General features: G+C 45.9%; 1 protein-coding gene across 1 annotated transcript in view; it reads left to right on the forward strand.

Moving 5' to 3' along the window:
* The window catches only part of UST (uronyl 2-sulfotransferase), a 2,042,870-nt gene that overhangs the window by 1,046,090 nt on the left and 982,289 nt on the right, over nucleotides 1-14,491 (forward strand). The gene's annotated exons all lie outside the window — the stretch shown is intronic.

Raw genomic sequence — 14,491 nt, forward strand, 5'->3', positions numbered from 1 at the left:
GTCAATGCACACCTCCCAACATACAACAGTACAGCCTGTGGGGGATGCACATATGCAGCCCTGCTGGGGGTTATACTGTCACCAACCCTGACTGCACCTGACAGTCATGTGGGGATGTGCAACATTGGCAACACACCCCACTCATCACATAGTCCCACATGATCCCCACCACAGGCCACACATATGGAGACACCTTGTACAGTACCCCTCCATACTCTGTGTGGGCACCAATGGCAGCCCACATCGCCAAACACAACCACACCAACCTATAGCCCACAGACACGTGTGCCCATCACATACAGCCAATAGGGTGTCATAACATACACAACACACCTGTCATAGGTGACTGTCGGCGGTCACACTGCTGTTCCACTCAGCAGGCTACACAAGGCGATAGTCACTTACATCCTGCTGTCAAGTAACTGGTTCTGCAACATAACCTATGCACACATGCCACAACTCAGCAGGTACGATGTGACTGTCATTTTCCATGTTTGTGTGACTGAAGTTGTATCTCAGGGCACAGACTACGTGTGCAGGGACATGCAATAGTCCACCAGTGTTGTAGCCCTGATGGTGTGGTACGGGCCCTGTGGAGCATTTTGCGGTTATCCGGACCTGTTACCACTGTACTACGAGCGACTGTGTCACTCCCAACAGTTGTCCATGCTTCTGCTGTCATTCCACAGGCATCTGGTATACGTCCACTTTGACAGACCTGGTCAAACAACATGATGCTGTGGCACAGTTGACCTGCACCTGTCAGCCCTGGGAGTACGGATCACATGTTGGACTCTTGCTGCTTTTATACTGCCTGTCTTGCACAGTGTCCAATAACAGTCACCACCAGAATGGGAACTGGCTAGCGAAACATGTGGTCATGTCACACAATGCTTGACATCATCCTCTGTGACGCACGCAGGCAAGGCACACCTGATACTGCACCACTTCAATATCTCTGCAGTGACTGGGACCTGCCTCTTGGCTCACACCTGATACTGCACCACTTCAATATCTCTGCAGTGACTGGGACCTGCCTCTTGGCTCTGCAGAGCACACCTGCAATGACTGGTTATAGACAGACCATACCTCTCAGGCACGTACCTGGACTGGCACACCCACGGCTGAGGTGTCCCCATATTCCACTATGTTGTACACACATCCCGGCTGGTTACTTAGCACAATGCATCACAGGTGCTCCACGTGCAAATAACTGTGTCCGGAACTGCTATGCACAGTATTACCAGCTGCGGATTCAACATACCCCATGGTTACCAGACCTCATTTCATGGTGTACTGGACAGTTGGGCTCATACTGCTGCTACTGATGTGAGACTGACAGTAACCCACACTTAACTGTGATAGCTGCACATGTACCGACACATTAGGCGTACGCTGTCCGTGAGTCATAACCTCCGCTCGGCTGGTTCGACCCATACACACCACCTCCAAGACCAACAGTATCCTTGACATGGACACTACCAACATGTGACTGCTGTTCCACACCTGGGGTTATCCCCTCATTGGTGGAATCCGAACATATGCTACTCACCCTTGTTAGCCACATACCGGCACCACACACTTCACGGCATACACAGTAGATGAGTACTACAACACCTACTACAGATGTCGTATGACAGCGGTAGTTGATGTCATGACACACGTGCAGGTGGACAATGCACATGCAAATGCTGAGACATACCCCAGTGCACTTCATTAGCACATACACGACAATATGGATCATGCTATTCCACACAGAGCCATGATGGTACACACCAGATAACAGACGACACTCTGGGGTGCGGTTCCATGGACATACTTTACAACAACAGGTGGGGGCTGTTGCACAGTGGTGTACATTCCCATGGGTGGGGTAACTCACTGGTCAGCCTCGGTAGGGCCACGGGATCCCTCATCACATACTCCATAACTAGCTATGTACACATTACTGCGACACATTCCGAGATGTACCACAAGGCATTATGGTGGTATGTCAGTAGTCGTATGCAATACCCACATCTGCTCACACATACAACTGTCACTCTGGAACATGACAGTAACAGGTGATGTTGGCAACATGCTGTCTGATGGCTTCAATGCTAACATTACACCCTCTCACTCCCTATGGGGCCACATTCCTTGCAGGAACATTGCTGTGTACCTGCGGTCACACCTACACAGTACTGACCTGCACTCTATATGTCCTAGGACACTGGCCCCTTGTCACCCTACAAAATCCCAGGCTGTGATGTCCACAGACCTCTGAATGACATGTCTCCCCACTGGGACACCATATTCAGTAATAGCCTTGTACCAGACATTGTGGCCCCTGACTGGCACACAGCGACAGTTACACTCCACACAGGTGGCGCCACAATGCACGACTGGGACTATTGCCCTACACACCTCACTGGACTGTTCTGCATGGCTATAGGGCACATCATCATGGACATCATTCGCTGAGTCTTTGTTGTGCTCCGGTCCTTTGATGCCAGCTGGGTTGGTCTTGTTGGGGCCACAGCATGCCTCCTACACCTGTTGAACACCTTTCATACAGTCGCCAGAGTAGTTGATGATGACACGGGGTCCACACAGCCTACATTGTCCTCTCGCTGCCTTTCAGCACCGTTCTCCATTCTGGTATTGACAACATACACATCCACCTGCACATCACAACATATGTCTCAGGATGTTATGCAAAGTGGCTAATGGATGGGACACACACACTGAGGGTGGCATACCATATCACATACTGCATTCCAGTTACACTTGGCATACCACAGTCCTCAGTCATGGGGCCCTCATGTTCGGTATATGCTTCCCTGAGGTACAGGCTACCACTGAGGGACTTCCCTGCCTAGCTTTACAGACCACTGCATACCAAGCGCCATTGTTGATCCACCAGCTGATACAGACCCCATCCATATGGGTGTCACTGTGACGGATACCGATATGAACATCATGGCCTCAACCTGCATGACACTTGGTATGAACATCACCTTTGCAGTACACCATCCACCCACTGGTTATCACATAGGTGTTAGTCCCCTACATACATGTCGCATTGTACGTGTTTGTAAAACACATGTATGTCGCACACACTCCTGTGATTACCACATTGCCACTGTGGCGTGGATATCCTTCTACATGTCCACACATGTCTGTACTGGGTGTGTAGCTGGTACATAGGCACCCATTGTACCTCTGAACACCGGACTTATACACACATCCATGGGTACAACACCCCGCTTAGGGTGTACCTTACACAACAGCTTTACATAACTCAACATTAAAACGCCATGACGTTTATTGAGCTACGACAGTTAAAGTTTGTGGCTGATGTACAGACACCACATCTGTACACATTTGCAGACTACATACTCAGGGGTGACCTCTGCTGCAAAGACAGGGCCCATGTCTGCAAATATGTTAATGGATATACTCCGCATACGCGACATAAACAATAGCCACTATGAGCATGATGCTCATGGATATGTGCACACACGCGACAGTGTGTGGCATGTGCTTGGGGGTTGCATTCCCAGACCGGACACTCACCATGCTTTGGGACAAGATTCCTATGTACATCACGCATGGACAGTCAGTAGCAGTGTTCATGTGATACCTCACTTGGTGGATGGTGGACACATGTACGCCAGGGATCACTGCAGTGGCTGTACTGTGCAGAGATGCAGGTTACACATGGCTCTTCTGTTCACAGGACACTACCCTAGAGAGGTGCCACTGGTGTGCACACTGTAGTTGTTGTTACACATAGACTTGCCAGACTGCATGGTACCCCACTATGAACCTGTGGAGCTATTACATGTCCTTTGTGCATGGTTACTGGAATAGCCCTTCCATTTAGATTAGCTGTCATGCTATTACAATGTCCCGTGACTACAGGCCATATGTATCCTGTTATTGTACATGCCAATCATGTTCTTGTTTGTCTGTCACATCTCTTCTGCTATTCTAGTATGGGAGTAATGTTTGCATCCTTTGCAAATGCACAGAGTGGATTACATTATTTATTTCATCATAACTGTTTATACATAAATTAATTACATACTACTCACATCACTATACAATACCTTTGTTATGCATCATATGCCTGTTCTCCTGTGTAGCATATCTGACATATCAATCTACTGTACTATACATTACACATGTTTTACATGGTATCCCATAATTCAAAGCATACTTGCACAGAGGGACCACCTTAGACATGTCATTGATGTTATATGCCCATACACATGCGTACTGTTACAGTATATCCACATATACTATCCCCTGCTATGGCACGTACTTATTGGACATACCCTGCCACTGACGGCGGGTCGTATGACATTGTTCTGTTTAAAGCCATCATGTTGCATCCCTTGTGGTGTCTGTGCTGTTTACCTTGTGGCCCACTGCTGGACGCACAACTTCTACAAGCATTAGTATGATCAGCAAGACATCACTACATAAATACCATTCCCCACTTTATGCATGGTGGACACATGTAATTACTGCAAACCAGGCTATGCATACACTGACATAACTTAATACAGAACATACTATACATACAGTTAGTGTTCTACATACCTTGATATTGTTCCGGTATTTCGTCTCTATCTCGCTCTTCTGTATCACTCTTTAAACTGTTTTACGGTATGAGCATACAGTTTGCATATCTGGCAAGTCATCCTTATATATGTCAATACCTGCAACATGTGGTTTACTGCCGCCAATTGGTGTTCCGGTGTGACTAATTACGTGCACTTCAGCTGTGCAGCTACTCCATTCGCCAATTACGCGGCAACAGTGGGGTATAATTGAATTCTCCACTTGGGCATTGGCCATTTGCCCTGCCCTTGGGGAGAAGGCCTGTATTGTGTTTTGTTGTGTGTAATTGCAACTGCTATGTGTAGAGCCAAGTGTATTTTGGAGTCATGTCCCCCGTGGATTGTGTGTGATGGCTTGAGTATGTGGTTCTACCTGTGACTGTACCTGTCATCCCACCCATCTGATAACGGACTATTGCAAACACCTGTAACATCGCCGTTTGTTCCATTATACGACGGATACAATTTTGCATGGCGCCTTTAAATGTGTCTCTCACAAGGTATGTTAACGGTTCAGCAGATGTAATTGACTAACTGGATGTTTGTGCTGTGATTACGGTCTGTATTGCTATTGTTTCCAGTGTGGGGGATGTAGGCGGGTGTACTTAGCATATACGGTTTTGTGGGGCTTGCATTTCTATGTAGTCCATATATATGTGTGTGGGCCCCTTCCCTAATTACAGTGCTATCACTTAATAGACTTCTGTTACGGGAATTTACTTTGGGCCATTGTTAATTGGTTTCTATATGGTATGCAGGTGAGGTTGATACTTCCATACCTCCGGATGTACGGCGATATGTGCAGGGATATTTCTAAATGACCGCTATCCCGTGTATGTCTGTCCCAGATATTTGCAGTCATTGCAGTGGTGTTGGTGTCAGACCCTCTGTGACATGGCTTGCCACCTTTTCATATGGCCATAGTTGGACACTTGCGGGTCACACAGTGGTGTTTACAGGCTGACATATGGCCACGGTCAGTACACAGGATAGCACATACTTTTATCCTCATTACATACCAATTGTTCTTGGACCTTAACTACTTATCGGTTTGCATGTAACATTTCCGTTTCTTACATACAGGCATGAGTATTTCCTGCAACTATTGCATAATATTTGGGACATACTAATGTCCTAAACTCTCGGACAGTTGCCCTTTGTAATGTTTCATGTCAGGACACACCTGCCCAGGGGGGGCTGTCCCTCCCAATGTGGGACAGGTGTTTACCGCATGCCTACGGCTAGCTATACCCGCACCTACCGTAATCATCTACCTCTGAGTTGCCACCTACAGACACACGATGCGGACACACACACACACACACACTTTACAGTCACATGGGAACACACATGGCACCCTCAACACACACATACACAGGCTACATCACTCACAACCACAGTTGTACACGGTACCTACGTGGACTGCACCGCCGGCAGCGGTGACTACATGTCCTTACTATCGTCATATTGCTTGCGGTTCTACTGTTCCAGTACTGTGTTCTTTCTGTCTTTCAGCCTCCTGGTTACGCGTGTCGGTGTGTGACACATTCCATAGTTGGCGGTATCCTATTTATTTGTACCTCAAAGGTGTTTTGAATGTCGTTGACCTATCTATATATTTGCAGATGTCAGTGACCCCTTATATATCGACATATATCACACTATCGCCCTTTCTATCTGTATTATATATGTGTATATATATATATATATATATATATATATATATATATACATATCTCGGACAGGGGTGGTGACAGGCATGCTACGCCTTTCATTGTGTGTTTGTCAGTGTATACTGTGTTTCCTGGACTCTGCACGTTTGTGTCTGTACCTGTCACATTACACACCTGCCATAGGTTAAGATTACCTCCCATCCCACTTTGCGAGGGACAGTCCCTCTTTGTGCAGTTGTGTCCTGCGAAATATTTGTGAACATAGCAAATGTCCTGCGACTTTGGGACAAACATATTCCCTATAGTTTATGTAATAGTTGCATAAAACACTTATTCTGTATCTGACCCACCTACATGTTACAGGACACAGAACACGTACCTGCGACCATTACTAGAATAAGCTTTTTATCTATGCAAAACACTGACGTTCTGGTTTTCGTACTGGCCGGGTGTATGTGTCGTCCTGCAGACATCTGGCGTATGTCCCACATTGGTCATTTGAAATGTGGCAACCCTACCATACGTACATCTTGCCTAGCAATAGTGTTGGGTGATTGTATACATGATTGCCTGTTCCACTCCTGGCAGTGGTCATTTTACCCTTCAGAGCAGGCGCTATTTGTTCAGGGGTGACTAATGCTGGTTTCACCTGTTCTGTACATCATTGACCGTGATCTGCGCAGTGGTCGGTGAAGCTTAGCCCTGTTTCACGCATATCCGTATAGTCGTATTTAAACATCGCTTACCAGCTGTGGGCAACGCTTATTCCCGCTAACATGTGCTACACATATTCTGATGACCTGCATCCAGAATGCATTACCCATGCCGTCGGGATTATGTTACATCCCTTGCGGGACGTGGGACCGGGAACATGCACGACAGTCACTGCATGTACCACTTGGACATCTGGGGGTTGTACACGTATTATGTCATTTTGTATGTGAAGTACACTACAGCAGTTACTCCACACTACACTCACATGGATAACTCCGTTAGTTTACAAATTGATGAGTCCAGTTAATGGTATGTCCATGTGATGTTTACTGGCTGTACTCCGGCATTGGGTATGTATATCACAATTAGCTACACCCGATAATGTGCTACACCTTCATACGACCGTGGATGCAGCATGCTGGGGTGATGAATGCCTGTCATGGGTACATCCCCTGCCTTGACACAACATCCATGATTACATTTTGTGGAGTCCCTCAGTAACGCAGCAGGGAATCCGTGATGAGTGTGTGTGTGTAGGACAGTGCTTACACACATGTGCTCCCGCGATTGCCTCTGCTCCAGTAAGCGACAGTTGCTTACTCGATGTTGTGGTGACGGGAGTCACTGTTTGCCCCATTTGGTGTTTTGCCTCTGACAATCAGGCGTGTACCTACCGATGTACCTGAGAACCTATACACACAGCACCGACAGATGCTGATAGGCACATCTACTGTTCAGGTGTTGACATTTCCGTGTTCCAATGGCTGTTGCGTGTACAATGTTTGAGGGCTGCCTATGTAGGATTCCACAGTGGGCCACCTATACATCACAATTTACAGGTGGTCATGTTTGTGTGCCATCCATTTTACTGTGTGTGCAGGTGGGGAGGGGTGTCAGTCCATGGGAGCCTACACTGTCAAGGTATGTGCTATATGTTCCCTCTTTGCCAAGGCGTAGGCATATTGGGCACGCCTCCGTCTGCCTACTGGGGCTGGCACAGTGTGTCCGTGGTCTGGATCCCTCTGTGCCTGTGTTGGCCTTGGCAATTGCGGTGGGCTGTGAGGCCCTCCCCCATTTTGACCCTGCTGCAGCTGTTTCCACAGGATCATATTATGTAGCATGGCACATACTATGAAGATGTGGGCACACGTGCCTGGAGAGTACTGCAAGGCTCCACCAGATGTGTCCAAGCACCGGAACCATGATTTCAGCATCCCGAACACATGCTCTATGATGATTCTGGTTTGTGCATGTGCCTCATTATGGCGTTCTTGCATTGGTGTGTGTGCATTTCTGATGGGGGTCATCATCCACGGCTCCAGTGCATAGCCAGCATCCCCCACAAGGTGGCCTTGTGGGATGTCCCCCCTGACAAATACCTGATACAGCTGTGAGGCATGCCAGATATGGGAGTCGTGGTAGCTTCCAGGGCTGCCAGCACACACATCCATGATAATGCCCTGGGCATTGCACATGACCTGGCAGTTGATGGAGTGGAATCCCTTGCAGTTTATGTAGCGCCTACCATACTCACCAGGTGGTGACTTGATTTGTATGTGTGCAGTCTATCGCACCCAGTACCTCCGGGTAGTTTGCCACACGGTGGAAGTGACGCATATTGCTGGCCAACTCCTCCTGAGTTCAGGGGAAGTATATATGCTCATTGGCATGTGGTAACATGGCATCCAGGAACTGGTGTAGTACCCTGGATGCCGATGCCTGTGAGATCCCCATTATATCTCCAGTTGGCCTTTGAAAGGTACCTGTGGCTAGTATTCGCAAGCTTACACATACCTTCATGTCCACTGGGATGGGTTCCCCTCTGTTGTTTCTGGTTCTCAGGCGTGGGCGGCACAGCTCTACTGTTTGCTGTAAGATGTCCCTGTCCACCCTGTAATGCTCTACTATCTCCAGATCATGTAGCCCCTGGTAGGTTACCCTTGGTCTGAACACTCTTCTCCTCCTCCGAGGCCTACAGTGGTTGTCGGCATCATCCTCCACAACACCATCGGTCTGTAACACATGCTGATGAATCACAGCTATGGCAGCTCCCAACATGTACATTTTAAAAGTTCCCCGTCTGTTTACACCTATGGTGCAGTGTTTGGGAATACACAGGTGTGTGTTGGGTGCTTTCACACTTTATACTGTTTTGCTGTGAACACTGATGATGTCATAGGGTGTGTATGTACGATCGTGGCTACAGGGTATCTTCTGTGTTTTATTAACGGAACCACTATTGTGCTGCCTTTGGTGTTGCATTACATTTGGATGCCGTGAATTACCTCCTGCCCTTCCATTTACATTTGTGCACGTTACACCTACCATTTGCTGGCATGCATCCAGCAGCCTGCTTTCATTTGTACTTTCCTAGACCTGGCTTATCTTGCATAATGTGTGCTATTGCCGGTCTACTGTGGGTTTGCTTTGCTCTGCTATGACAGTTCTCCTATCTTTGCATTCCAAGTCCTCCCCTCCTTTCTTTGCAATCCTATGCCTCCCCTATCCTGTTTTGCAGGTTTCTGCATGCAGGCTTGTCTACTGCCATCGATTGGCCACCGTGAGTTGATTGGTGTTAATTGCTCATTAGTACGCCAATTACCCTGCTTCGGCATTTCCTTCTTTTCTTCCCCTGACCTTCCTGTTTGTGCTATTGTTCGTGGCGCGTGCATCCGCTTACCGGGTTTCGGGCACGATTTCATCCCCATACACATGCGCTTTCGGGCACCATGTGTGCTCTCAGCTAAACAGTTCTATACCTTCCTCCCCACCCCTGTCCTGCAGCTCTGCTTAGCAACGGCCAGGCCAGATTTGCATTGCTCCAATGTGCTTACTGATACGGTGGCGCACCCCTCTGCTGATGTCATGTATCATCTCTGATACACTCCTCGGTGTTATAGCGCTGCGCCGTCAGGTACATCCTTAATCCGGCGGGACGTTTGTGATTCAGTATTACCTGCCTCATTTGCATGGCATTGACTACTAATTCATAGTTACAGCGCCGAACACTGTTGCAGGCCCTTGGCAACCCTTGCGCCTTGCTTGTGGTGTGCCATGCCTACCATTGCGTATTATGGTGAAATCCTGATTTGTCTTACATTGCGATTTTATGACATTTGTATATATTTCCTTTGTATTCCTGTTTGCGCACACATGCCCTGCGGTTGTACTGTGCGTTACTGTGGACATGACATTAAATGTTGTTTTTTAGGTGTTGTGCATCTTTTCTTGTGCCATTGGCTGTGTATTTAGCCATTGGCATATGTTAACTTTGTAATACATGAGTCTGGTCCGCTTCCATAACTCCGATGTTCTGTTTGGGAAAATGTAAACCGTGTTTTTTGGTTTACATTTCCATGGGCTTGCGCTACGCCTGCACCACTTCATGAATCGCTGTATGCCTTCATTAGCATGGTGCGACACTGCGCATGGGGTGATTTGCATACCTGTGCTGAGGGCTGCGTAGATCTGGTATACGCCGGTAGTGCAAGTGGAGTTGGTTCGTACCTGAATCGCTCGGCGGACATATTTGGCGTTATCCCACATACGCTACGCCTGCGCCTGGCGCAGGCTTCATGAATCCGGGGGGGGGTGGTCTTTTAAACCAGAAAGTTGAAAGAAATGGACAAACTGTCCAAATGGTCAATAAACTACAATTTCTGGGCCAAGAACCTCTCCTCTCATGGTAGACAGACTACCTACTGCTTACCACTCCCACTGATAAGCTAGAAGGCTTTCCTCCAACACAGAAATGCTTGCCGGGCTCAGAAGCTTACCAACAGTCATGGATACAGCAACTCTGTATCTGGACTAGGCAAGTTACAGGAAAGGTGGGAAACAAGCGCAAGTGAGGCTTTTAAACCAGAACATTGAAAGAGATGGAAAGAAACTGCCCAAACGGCCAATAGGTACAATTTCTGGGCCAGGAAGCACTCCTCTTGTGGTAGATAGGCTACCTAATGCTTACCACTCCCACTGATAAGCTAGAAGGCTTCCCTCCAACGCAGAAAGGCATGGGGGACTCAGAAGCTTACAAAGAGTCCTGGATACTTCAAATCTGTACCTGGACTAGACTAGTTACAGGAAAGGTGGGGAGCAAGTACAAACGTTGGCTTTTAAGCTAGGAAGTTGAAAGAGATGAAAAACTGCCCAAACAGCCAAATAAACTACAATTTATGGGCCAAAATTCACTCTTCCCATGGAGGATAGGCTACCTAGTGCTTACCACTCCCACTGATAAGCTAGAACACTTCCCTCCAACACAGAAAAGCTTGGGGGGGCTCAGAAGTTTACTAACTATCCTGGATACAGCAACTCTGTAACCGGACTAAGCTAGTTATAGGAAAGGCGGGAAATGGGCACAAGTGTGGCTTTCAAACCAGAAAGTTGAAAGAAGTGGAAAAAACTGCTCAGACAGCCAATAGCTACAATTTCTGAGCCAGGGACCACTCCTCTTGTGGTAGATAGGCTGCCTGATGCTTACCACTCCCACTGATAAGCTAGAAGGCTTCCCTCCAACACGGAAAGGCTTTGGGGGGCTCAGAAGCTTACAAAGAATCCTGGATACTGCAAATCTGTACCTAGACTAGACTAGTAAAAGGAAAGGCAGGAAATGAGCGCAAACACAGGCTTTTAAATCCGAAGGTTGAAAGAGATGGAAAAGCTTCCCAAACGGCCAATAAACTATCATTTCTGGGCCAGAAACCACTCCTCCTGTGATAGATAGGTTACCTAGTGCTTACCACTCCCACTGATAAGCTAGAAGGCTTCTCTCCAACACAGAAGGACTTGGGAGGCTCAGATGCTTACCAACAGTCCTGGATATGGCAAATCTGTAACTGGACTACACTAGTTATAGGAAAGGTGGGGACCAAACGCAAAATGGGCTTTTAACCAAAAAGTAGAAAGAGATGGAAAAACTGCCCAAACAGCCAATGAACTACAATTTCAGGGCCAAAACCCACTCTTCCCGTGTTAGATAGGCTAACTAGTGCTTAACATTCAAACTGATAAGCAAAAAGCCTTCCCTCCAACACAGAAAGGCTTGGGGGGCTCACAAGCTTACCAACAGCCCTGGATATAGCAAGTCTGTATCTGGACTTGAGTAGTTACAGGAAAGGCAGGAAACAAGCTTAGAATTTTTTTTGTTACAGAAAAGCAGCTAAAACAGCAATAAATACAATTCAAATTGTAGTGCAGGCCAGCACACCCGAGTATGTAGCAACACTACGGCAAATACAGTTCAAATAAATGCAATTAAATTAACAAATGACTAAAAAACAAGTGCAAAAGGCAGTAAACTAGAAGGCTACTAACTAGCAGTAATAAGTGCAGAGTAAGAGCAACTGAACAGATAACAGCACGCCCAAGAGCAACTAAGACAGTTACAGTAAGAGCAGCTGAATAAAAAAAAAAATATATATATATATATATATATATATATATATATATTTTTTTTTTTTTTTTTTGAGGGAGGGAACAAAGCAGGATTAAGAGGCTACAGGGGTTGTCCGTCCCAAATGCTCTCTTTGTACACAGCAGGAGTGCCTGAAATCATAATATGATCTCACTGCACTCAGTTGAGAGAGCAAATGAGATGGGCCCAGAAGGAGTATCCAAATACAAATCTACAGGAGGGGCGGGCAATTTCAAAACCACCAACATTAACACCAAAACAAGAAAAGGGAAGGTGGGTGGGGAACTAACTGTAAAGACACAGAGCCACAGCTTCAGTTGACTTACTATTCAGTGAAAAACACAAATAAATAAATTAAATACAGTACTATATGCAAAAGAGCAGATAAAAGTGTACTTAAATTCACTTATAGGTCCAGCTGATTTCAGGTAGATGTTAGCCGGCCAATGTTTTGATGTTAAGCAGAGATAACTCAAAATGTACCACTTATATAAGGTAAGAAAGAATGTCATTGATGAGGTGAAACTACCCCCCCCCCACTGCTATCAATGGCTACACAGAAATTCTATAAAGTACTCTGTAGAAAGACAGACACAACTTCAGTTGAGTTAATATTCAGTGAAAAACAAAAATAAATAAATTGAATACAGTACTATATGCAAAAGAGAAGATCAAAGTGTTCTTAAATTCAGTTATACGTCCAGCTGATTTCAGGTAGATGTTAGCCGGCCAAAGCTCTGATATTAAGCAGAGATAACTCAAAAGGGTCTATATTATATCCTCGAATGCTTAAAAAAGTGAACGCTGATTGATCGAACTTATTTTTGCGAAACTGCAAAATATCAAAGCAGCAGAAACTCGATTTTTTTCCTAGGGAAAGAATTTGGTTGTCTGTTTCTGTTGCTTTGGTATTTTCAGTGTTATGGTGGAAAGTTACCAGTCGGATTCAGGTAAGTGTGCGATTGTGTGGATGTGAGTGTTCGGGTGATTTAGGTGAGTTAGGATTAGGGCTTGGGTTAGGTGTGTGTGCGATTGAGTGGACATGAGGGTTAGGGCGGATTTAAGTGAGTTAGGGTTAGGGAGCGAGTGAGGTGAGTGTGCGATAGTGACAGACCTTAGGGTTAGAGTTTGGGTTAAGGTAAGTGGGTAGTTAGTGGTGTGTGCATAGTTTAGTGTAGGGTTAGGTATCAGATTTTAGGTGTATGTGTGTGGATTTCTGTTTGTTTGGTGTGCGTATGTTTTGTGTATGTGTTTTGGAGCTGCAATTTTTTTCCCTGGGAAAAAAATCGCTGATCTGACAGTTCGAGATTGTAAGCTTTCGCTTAAATTAGGTCGATCAATCAGCGTTCGCTTTTTTAAGCGTTCGATGATATAATGTAGACCCACTCAAAATGTACCACTTATACAATGCAAGACAGAATGTCAGTGATGAGGTGAAATTACCCCCCACTGCTAACATCGGCTACACAAAAATTCTAAAAAGCACTCTGTAGAGAGACAGCCACAACTTCAGTTGAGTTAATATTCAGTGAAAAACACAAATAAATAAATTAAATACAGTACTATATGCAAAAGAGCAAATAAAAGTGTACTTAAATTCACTTATACGTCCAGCTGATTTCAGGTAGATGTTCCCCAGCCAAAGCTCTGATATTAAGCAGAGATAACTCAAAATGTACCACTTATATAAGGCAAGACAATGTCAGTGATGAGGTGAAACTACCCCCCACTGCTATTAATGGCTACACAGAAATTCTAAAAAGTACTCTGTAGAGCGACAGCCACAACTTAAGTTGAGTTAATATTCAGTGAAAAACACAAATAAATAAATTAAATACAGTACTATATGCAAAAGAGCAGATAAAAGTGTACTTAAATTCATTTATACATCCAGCTGATTTCAGGTAGATGTTAGCCAGCCAAAGCTATGATATTAAGCAGAGGTAACTCAAAATGTATATATAAGGCAAGAGAAAATGTCAGTGATGAGGTGAAACTACCCCCACTGCTATCAATGGCTACACAGAAATTCTTAAAAGTACTCTGTAGAGAGACAGCCACAACTTCAGTTGAGTTGC

Source organism: Protopterus annectens, chromosome 1.part0, assembly GCF_019279795.1.
Source record: "Protopterus annectens isolate FY-2018-M chromosome 1.part0, PAN1.0, whole genome shotgun sequence".
Classification (NCBI taxonomy): Eukaryota; Metazoa; Chordata; order Ceratodontiformes; family Protopteridae; genus Protopterus; species Protopterus annectens.